The sequence below is a fragment of the Centropristis striata genome, chromosome 8 (genome assembly GCF_030273125.1).
Source record: "Centropristis striata isolate RG_2023a ecotype Rhode Island chromosome 8, C.striata_1.0, whole genome shotgun sequence".
Classification (NCBI taxonomy): Eukaryota; Metazoa; Chordata; class Actinopteri; order Perciformes; family Serranidae; genus Centropristis; species Centropristis striata.
Genome location: NC_081524.1, coordinates 9,014,829 through 9,023,822, shown reverse-complemented (window position 1 = coordinate 9,023,822; position 8,994 = coordinate 9,014,829).

Here is an 8,994-nt window from a genome sequence, read left to right as displayed (position 1 = left end):
TGTGTGTGTGTGTGTGTGTGTGTGTGTTCACCATTTATTTGCTTTTTATCCTATTTCTACATGTTTTCATGCTTAAAAGCACCAATTTTAATACACAATTGTATGCATACCATAAAAACATGTAAATATAAGTTGATAAGTTGAAATAATGTGTCCATGTCCATGAAAACAGAATGAAATAAAAGTTTACAAAAGAGTGGCTTTGAGGAAAATGTTGGAGTTCCAATCAAATACATATTCAATTTGAGGAAATATGAGCATCAGAAAAGAACATTATTTTTTATCTTTCTCACTATCTTTCAAACTGCCTGTTTTTTCACCAGTTTCCGTAAATTCAGTGCAAGGTGTAATTTCATTAATCTCACCACAAGGTACGCAATAACAACATGTACACAGCTACTTTTACTTCACCTATTGTATACACATGGTAAAATTCCAGTCTTGTGAAAGCGACATAGTTTCTTAATGGCGTCAGTTTTATTACTGAGACTGAGACTCCAGTGATTCAGCACTCAGCTGTTCTCACATCTTGTTGAAACTCCTGTGTTATTAAACTTTAATCTAAAGTATAATGAATGTCTATGATGGTTACATGTCAGTTCTAAACCTCTTGTCCATAAAGATTAGTTAAAGATATAGATTAGTGGTTCAGTTCTTGGTGTTTTCTTTAACATCATGAGACATTGTTTGACTAGAAGTTGACCTCTGACCTGGATGCGTTACTGATTCACTCACATGCTGAAAAGAGTTTTTTGAAGAAGTCATCGTCTATCTGTCTCATTTATACTGCTGTGTTTTCAAAATACACACTGTTAGTGACACAACAGAGTCCCTCTTAGCCTCCTGAAACCCAACAAATCAATAAGAAAATCCCACCCTGCACAGACACACAAGGGAGACCTGTGTGACGCAATAATATAACCCTGCCTTAAATTTGTTCCTTGTTTTTTCCCAGGATGTGTCACACCTGTTTCGTATCTTTTCAGGCATGTGATTTAGTTAAAAATATGGAAGCAAAGCTAGAAAACTATTCAAAATGTACTGTTTGTTTTACTGTTTGCCATTCCACGCCAGAGCAGAGTTATACATTCAGGCCTCATTTAAGTTATGAGGGAAACACTGACAAGTTCAAGTCTTACGGCCTATTTTAATGGTGTTATTAGCCCAAAAGCTCTACCCAAAAATAGTGACATGCTTGATCTGTTGCTGTCTGTCCATGAAACATTATATAGATTCTGACATGATTTTTGTAGTCAAGGTACATGTCTCTATTCAATGTTTTTAATTGACATACGACATAAATAATAAGGTAAATAATTTATTATTTACCTTATTATCATATACTTTTTTTCATTATTTCATCCAAACATCCACTCCATGTACTGTGAATTCGGCCAGTTTCATTTATTATTATTATTTTATTATTTTTAACAGTGAACTATCATTTTATTTGGGGGCCCCTGTTGATAAAATACAAAAAAGGAAAAAAAAAAAAAAAAGAAAAGGAAAGAATAAAAACATTTTGTTAAAGCTGAAAATTCTTATACTTTGACCTTGAGGTTGTAGATTATTACCAAATACTTTAGCTTCAAGGTATTGTATTATTTATTTGTTTCTTTATTTGTATTTTCTCTTCCTTTTGCTGCTTTTGCTTTTCTTTGCTCGTCCATTCAGTTTGGTGCATGGCATGCTGCTGGCTCACCAGAAGGAGGCGCTGTGTCCTCTGTTACAGGAAGTGAACAGACTTGCAGTAAGTCCTCATTGAGCTATTTTGTTTACTGCACCCTTTGTGCTTCATTTCTGGTAACACTTTATTTGAAGGGTTATGCATAAGAGTGACATGACACTGTCATAACCATGACATGACATCTGGAGGCTTTATGCATGCTTATGAATGATGTCATTAAGTGTTATTCTGTCAACTATGTCACCTTTGATGCAAAGTTAACATTGTTTGAGATGGCTGAAATTATCACAGCAAAAAAAGTGGTAAACTCCTCCAAATAATGTATAAGAACACTTAAGTTGTTGATTAAGGTATTTATAAATCATAATCATAACGTGTTTAATGTCTTCCTTACTTCCTGTTTGAACATACATGATCACAAATGTTAAGATAAACTTTTTTTTGTTTAAAAAGAACAAGTGATCCTCATGTTTTTGTTTTTCCCCCCCCAAAAAGTACAAAATGTATATGAATATGTCAGGGCCTCTGTTTGAGGAAGTGATCCTGTTTTTGTCAAAGACGTCCCAAACAATGTCAACTTTGCATTGAAGGTGACATAATTGACCGAATGACACTTAAAGACAACATTCATAAGCATGCATAAAGCCTCCACCTTCAAATAAAGTGTTACCATATTTCCTTTCATTTAATTTAGTTTAGTTTAAAAATATAGTCCAAAAATGTATTTTCATTGCTTTCCTTTATGTAAAAGCATAAAACCACCAGCAAAGCAATACAATAAATACCTGTATCATAATTAAAACTAGAAAATTTCTAAAGAAATTTTGATTGTGTGCTTGCCTCTGGACCGTCATTCTCGTGGCTCAAATCAACAGTCAAACTGGGACTATGTCCTGAGTTCACAGACACCTCATACAAGTCTGTAGGACAAACGGTTCACAAGTTAGTAAAAGGGGGCGTGGTCACTCAAAGGGGGCGTGGCTTGAATCAGCAGTTAAACAGGGACTCTGTCCTGAGTTCACAGACACCTCATACAAGTATCTAGGAGAAACGGTTCATTAGTTATGAAAGGGGGCGTGGCTAATCAAAAAGGGCGGGAATTTATGAAACATTGTTATGTATAAGTGGTCAGTGATGAACCATCATCATGCTTGGCAAGATTGAGGAAGATTGGACAATGTATGGTCAAGTTATAAGGTCTGTTTACTTAGAGTAAACTGACAGTTATCAGTTAGAATGTCTGTGTTGGAGGAGGGAGGGGGGAGGGGGGAGGCTTTGGTAGCTAAGCAACCACGTGGCCAGGTGGAGTCGACCAATAAGAGCAGAGCAATCAACTGAAATTAACTGCTGTTGGAGAGATTCCACAGACAGAGGTGGACAAACTGAAAATTCTGGCCTCGAACAGAAAGCATTTTTGGCAAAACCATAATACCTATCATTGATCCGACTTCACTTTGAGCGTCCTGAGTTCTTCCTCAACGTCTACATATTTTTTTTTTTAAGAAAAATGAAAAAATAGCTTTGTTAGAGCGAATTCAAAAAACTCTTACATCTCCTTTTTTGAGATATCATCCTGCGTTTTTAATATGGGAGCCAATGAGGCTGTTTTGGGGTTTTGGTGGTGCATCTCTGCATCTCACGCCTAAACTATAACTCTGACAGCTTTACCAGAGGATTGTGAGTGAGAGGACAAATTTTCCTATGTTTCTATGTATAAATTATTTGTGTAGAGTGAAATTTGCGGCCTGGAGCACAGTTTTCAAATTAATTTTTTGACAATTCCTTCTCTCCCTCTACACTCTGTTTGATGACATCACCGCTCTAGACTCTCCATAGGGTTACATTGGGGGGATTTTTTGACGTGTTTTTGCCCAATAATTTGAAAACCGTTTGTCGAAACCCTTATAAAAGTCATAGCACACCTGTCATGGGCGAGCCGGTCGATTTGATACCTTTTTTGTGTATGTGCGAGCAAAACTCTGGGAGGAGTAGTCGACCGAAAAAAACACGGAAGAAACGGAAGAATAAAAACTAGAAACAAAATTCCAGGGAAATTTTGGAGTGCCACGGGACTACTGCCGGATGATTCTCATGGATTAAATCAGCAGTTAAACCGGGACTCTGTCCTGAGTTCACAGACACCTCATACAAGTCTGTAGGACAAACGGTTCACTAGTTAGTAAAAAGGGGCGTGGCTACTCAAAGGGGGCGTGGCTTCAATCACCAGTCAAACAGGGACTCTGTCCTGAGTCCACAGACACCTCATACAAGTCTGTAGGACAAACGGTTCACTAGTTAGTAAAAAGGGGCGTGGCTACTCAAAGGGGGCGTGGCTTCAACACCAGTCAAACAGGGACTCTGTCCTGAGTTCACAGACACCTCATACAAGTCTGTAGGACAAACGGTTCACTAGTTAGTAAAAGGGGCGTGGCTTATCAAAAGGGGCGGGGTTATCAATCAACAGTTAGACAGGGACGCCATGCTGAGTAATCTGACACCTCATACAAATTTCTAGGACAAACGGTTCATTAGTTAAGAAAGGGGGCGTGGCTAAACAAAAAGGGCGGGAATTTATGAAATATTGTTATGTACAACTGGTCAGTGATGAGCCATCATCATGCATGACAAGTTTGAAGCAGATTGGACAATGTATGGTCAAGTTATAAGGTCTCGTGTTTAATGAAAGAACGCCATGTCTGTTCAGTGAGAATGTCTGTGTTGGAGGGGGGGGGGGGTAGGAGGTTGGGGGAGGCTTTGGTAGCTAAGCAACCACGTGGCCAGGTGGAGTCGACCAATCAGAGCAGAGCAATCAACTGAAATTAACTGAAGGTGGAGACAGACTGCCACACTGAGCAGCCAGAGGTGGACAAACTGAAAATTCTGGCCTCGAACAGAAAGCATTTTCGGCAAAACCATAATACCTATCACTGATCCGACTTCACTTTGAGCGTCCTGAGTTCTTCCTGAACGTCTACATATATTTTTTTTTAAGAAAAATGAAAAAATAGCTTTGTTAGAGCGATCTAAAAAAATGGTAAAATCTGATTATTTCAAAAATCCTCGTGTGTTTTTAATATGGGACTCAATGGGGCAGTTGTTGCGTTTTGGTGGCACTTCTCTGTGTCCTGCGCCCAAACTAAAACTCTGACAGCTTTACCAGAGGATTGTGAGTGAGAAGACAAATTTTCCTACGTTTCTATGTATAAATTATTTCTGTAGGGTGGATTTTGCGGCCTGGAGCGCAGTTTTCAAATTTATTTTCTGACAATTCCTTCTCTCCCTCTACACTCTGCGTGATGACATCACCGCTCTAGTTTCTGAACATTCCGCGCAATACACACACATGGGAAAATCGCCGTCCCCATTAGTTTGGAAAAATGGAAATGTTTTCGCACTTCGTGCGAAAACTATACGTGCAATCGCTCTGAAATTTCACAGGACTAGAGTTAAATTCAGGCCCTACAACTTTCTAAATCGGTTCGGAATTTTACGAGCAACGGTTTGCGAATGGTGAGGCCCCAAAGTTGGCGCAATGCGTTCCGGATGGGCCGAAAAGTGCACGTTTGTGCACGTTGTGCGAAAACGTGCACGCCGATCGCTAATAAAAGTCATTCCACACGATTCCCAACCAGGGCGCAACTTTTGACGTTTTTACTTTTCGCGATTTCTCAAAGCTGCGAGACTAGTTACGCGCCAAAGTTTTTACGGAAGAATAATCTATAAATAAATAATAAACATGAGCAATAATAAGAGATGCCTCGTGCTTCGCACGAGGCACTCATCCTCACTGCTTGCAGTGAAGATGAGTGCCTCGCTGCTCAGCCGTGGCACTAACTAGAAAAGTTCTAAAGAAATTTTGATTGTGTGCTTGCCTCTGGACCGTGACTCTTGTGGCTTATCAAAAGGGGCAGGGATTAAACAGGGACTTTCTGCTGAGTACACTCACACCTCATACAAGTCTCTAGGACAAACGGTTCATTGGTTATGAAAGGGGGCGTGGCTAATCAAAAAGGGCGGGAATTTATGAAATATTGTTATGTATAAGTGGTCAGTGATGAACCATCATCATGCTTGACAAGTTTGAGGAAGATTGGACAATGTATGGTCAAGTTATAAGGTCTCGTGTTTTATGAAGAAACACCATGTCTGTTTACTTAGAGTAAACTGACAGTTATCAGTTAGAATGTCTGTGTTGGAGGAGGGAGGGGGGAGGGGGGAGGCTTTGGTAGCTAAGCAACCACGTGGCCAGGTGGAGTCGACCAATAAGAGCAGAGCAATCAACTGAAATTAACTGCTGTTGGAGAAAGTTCCGCAGACAGAGGTGGACAAACTGAAATTTCTGGCCTCGAACAGAAAGCATTTTTGGCAAAACCATAATACCTATCATTGATCCGACTTCACTTTGAGCGTCCTGAGTTCTTCCTCAACGTCTACATATATTTTTTTTAAAGAAAAATGAAAAAATAGCTTTGTTAGAGCGAATTCAAAAAACTCTTACATCTCCTTTTTTGAGATATCATCCTGCGTTTTTAATATGGGAGCCAATGAGGCTGTTTTTGGGTTTTGGTGTTGCATCTCTGCATCTCACGCCTAAACTATAACTCTGACAGCTTTACCAGAGGATTGTAAGTGAGAGGACAAATTTTCCTACGTTTCTATGTATAAATTATTTCTGTAGAGTGAAATTTGCGGCCTGGAGCGCAGTTTTCAAATTTATTTTTGGACAATTCGTTCTCTCCCTCTACACTCTGTTTGGTGACATCACCACTCTGGACTCTCCATAGGGTTACATTGGGGGGATTTTTTGACGTGTTTTTGCCCAATAATTTGAAAACCGTTTGTCGAAACCCTTATAAAAGTCATAGCACCCTTGTCATGGGTGAGCCGGTCGATTTGATACCTTTTTTGTGTATGTGTGGCCAAAACTCTGGGAGGAGTAGTCGACCGAAAAATGACACGGAAGAAACGGAAGAAGAATAAGCCCGGTGAATAATAGTTAGTGTGCTTTTGCAAGCACACAAAATAAGAATAGACCCGGTGAATAGTAGTTAGTGTGCTTTTGCAAGCAAGCACACAAAATAACTGCATCTCAAACAAATACATAATTATAATAAATGGCCAACTAATTATAACTGGGAGTTGTTCGGCCTGCAGCTTAACACTTCCAAGTTTCAAACAAACAAATGTGGATTCTGATGAGTCATGGTGGCTGACATTGACCCGCATCCTTCAAAGTAGTTACATATTTGAATAATAACAACACTGTGTTGTCAGGACAATCTCAGGCCCCTATAAAACAGGTGCATGTGATCTTTAGCCTCACTGCCAAGCACGGCTCGATGATTCTGGTTCCTCTGGTCAGGGTGTCGGATTACAAAGTGATGAGGGCATCAAGCTGCCGCTGGTCTCAGTTCAGGGCAAAGATTAAAAATGACTGAGATGCTGTCAGGAGCCTTTTGGGGATTTTAATTATTTTTAGAAATATAAATCATTACTGTTAATAATAATATAGTGTTGTGCTAATACCTTGTTTATTTTTTATGAAAAAAAAAATCTAAAAAAATCAGATTTAGATTTGACTTTATTAATCCCACAGCGGGGAAATTTCTTTGTTACAGCCGACCACAAAATTTTCACACAAAATTATTTCCCTTTAAGATAAAGATAAAAAATAAACAATCTAAGAAAAAGACATTTAACAATATACAGTATACTATATACAACTTAGTGCAAATTAAGTGAAGAATGTGCAGAGTGCAAATTATATGAAAAAATGTGCAGAAAACATAAAACATTTGCATTCATTGTACCAGAATGTTTAATATGATATTTATTCAAAACAGAATACATCAGAGTTATGACACCAAGTATTAAAATGAAAATGTAACACCTGTTTTTTCTAAAATATTACAATAAATTGATTTTTTTTAAAACAAGGACCAGAGACACAGCAACAGAAAAAAAAATCTATTTTATGGGAAAAATCTCACCTCAATAACAAATTTATACAACAAATACAATAAACAAAATGCAAATGCAAAAGTCATGTGATACACAAAAGTAAATAACATAATAAACCTAGAATAAAAACACCTACATCTACACTACAGCTCATGCTCACCTTCATGCATGCAAATAATGCTGCCCACTCACCAGTCTCCCTTCCTGTGAGTCAGGTACATAACACAGGTGTGCACTGATACTGAACTTTGCACCACCGCAGCTCACAGGTGACCACAGGTGTTTACTGAGTGCTATTGTGAAAGGCATCATGGTTTCCCCACTCGGCACGTAATGCTAATAAAGACATTTCTTACTGTAAGAGGCAGATGAGAGAAGCACTGATTGAATTGTGGAAAAACAGTAATTAATCTGCTGATGTGTCATATAATTCAATATATCTTGTTTTGTCTCATAAATGAAAACTACATGGTTGTTGCTGTGATTTAGTTTGCTGAGTACACAGAAAATAACAGACGGACTTTATCAGTGAACATGTGCTCCACAAAGCAGCTGCAGGTGCAGGTGTATTCAAAAGATGTAGGTTAAAATGGAGGAGAAATCTTTGTCTTTGACACACACAGGAGTAAAAAAAATGTAGCCGGAAGGGTCATATTGATACACAAAACTTAACCCCCACCCTATGAATCATGTCAGGAATAGCCAGGACATTATTGAATAGAAAAACAGCATGTTCCTCCCACAGAGTTTATATTATTTCACCAGAAAAACAAATAAAAACCAGACAATCTTGCACTAAAATCACACCCGTCTCAACACCAAATCAAGCCACTGGCATACAGGTGCATCTCAGTAAATTAAAATATCATAGAAAAGTTTATTTATGTCAGAAATTCAATTCAAAAAGTGGAAATAACACATTATATAGACCCATTACACACAGAATGAAATATTGCATGTCTTAATTTCTTTAATTTCCTCTAATTATAATGATTATGGCTTACATGTAATGAAGACCTAAAATTCAGTGTCTCCCAAAAAATTTAATATTACAAAAGACCAATTTTAAAAAGTATGTTTAATATGGAAATGTTGGACTCAATACTTGGTTGCGGCTATTTGATTTGAACTACTGGAAACTGGACTTTTCCATGATATTCTAATGTATTGAGATGTACCTGTACTTCCAGTGCCCTTATGTGAACCACACCCATTTGAGAACACTGCCTTTATTTTGATCTCAACTACACACCTGCACTGTGTCATGACTGCATCTTGCACCATTGTGACTCTACTGTGGTGTCAAAATCTGTCCGCAGAGAAACAGACAGAAAAACAAAGACCTG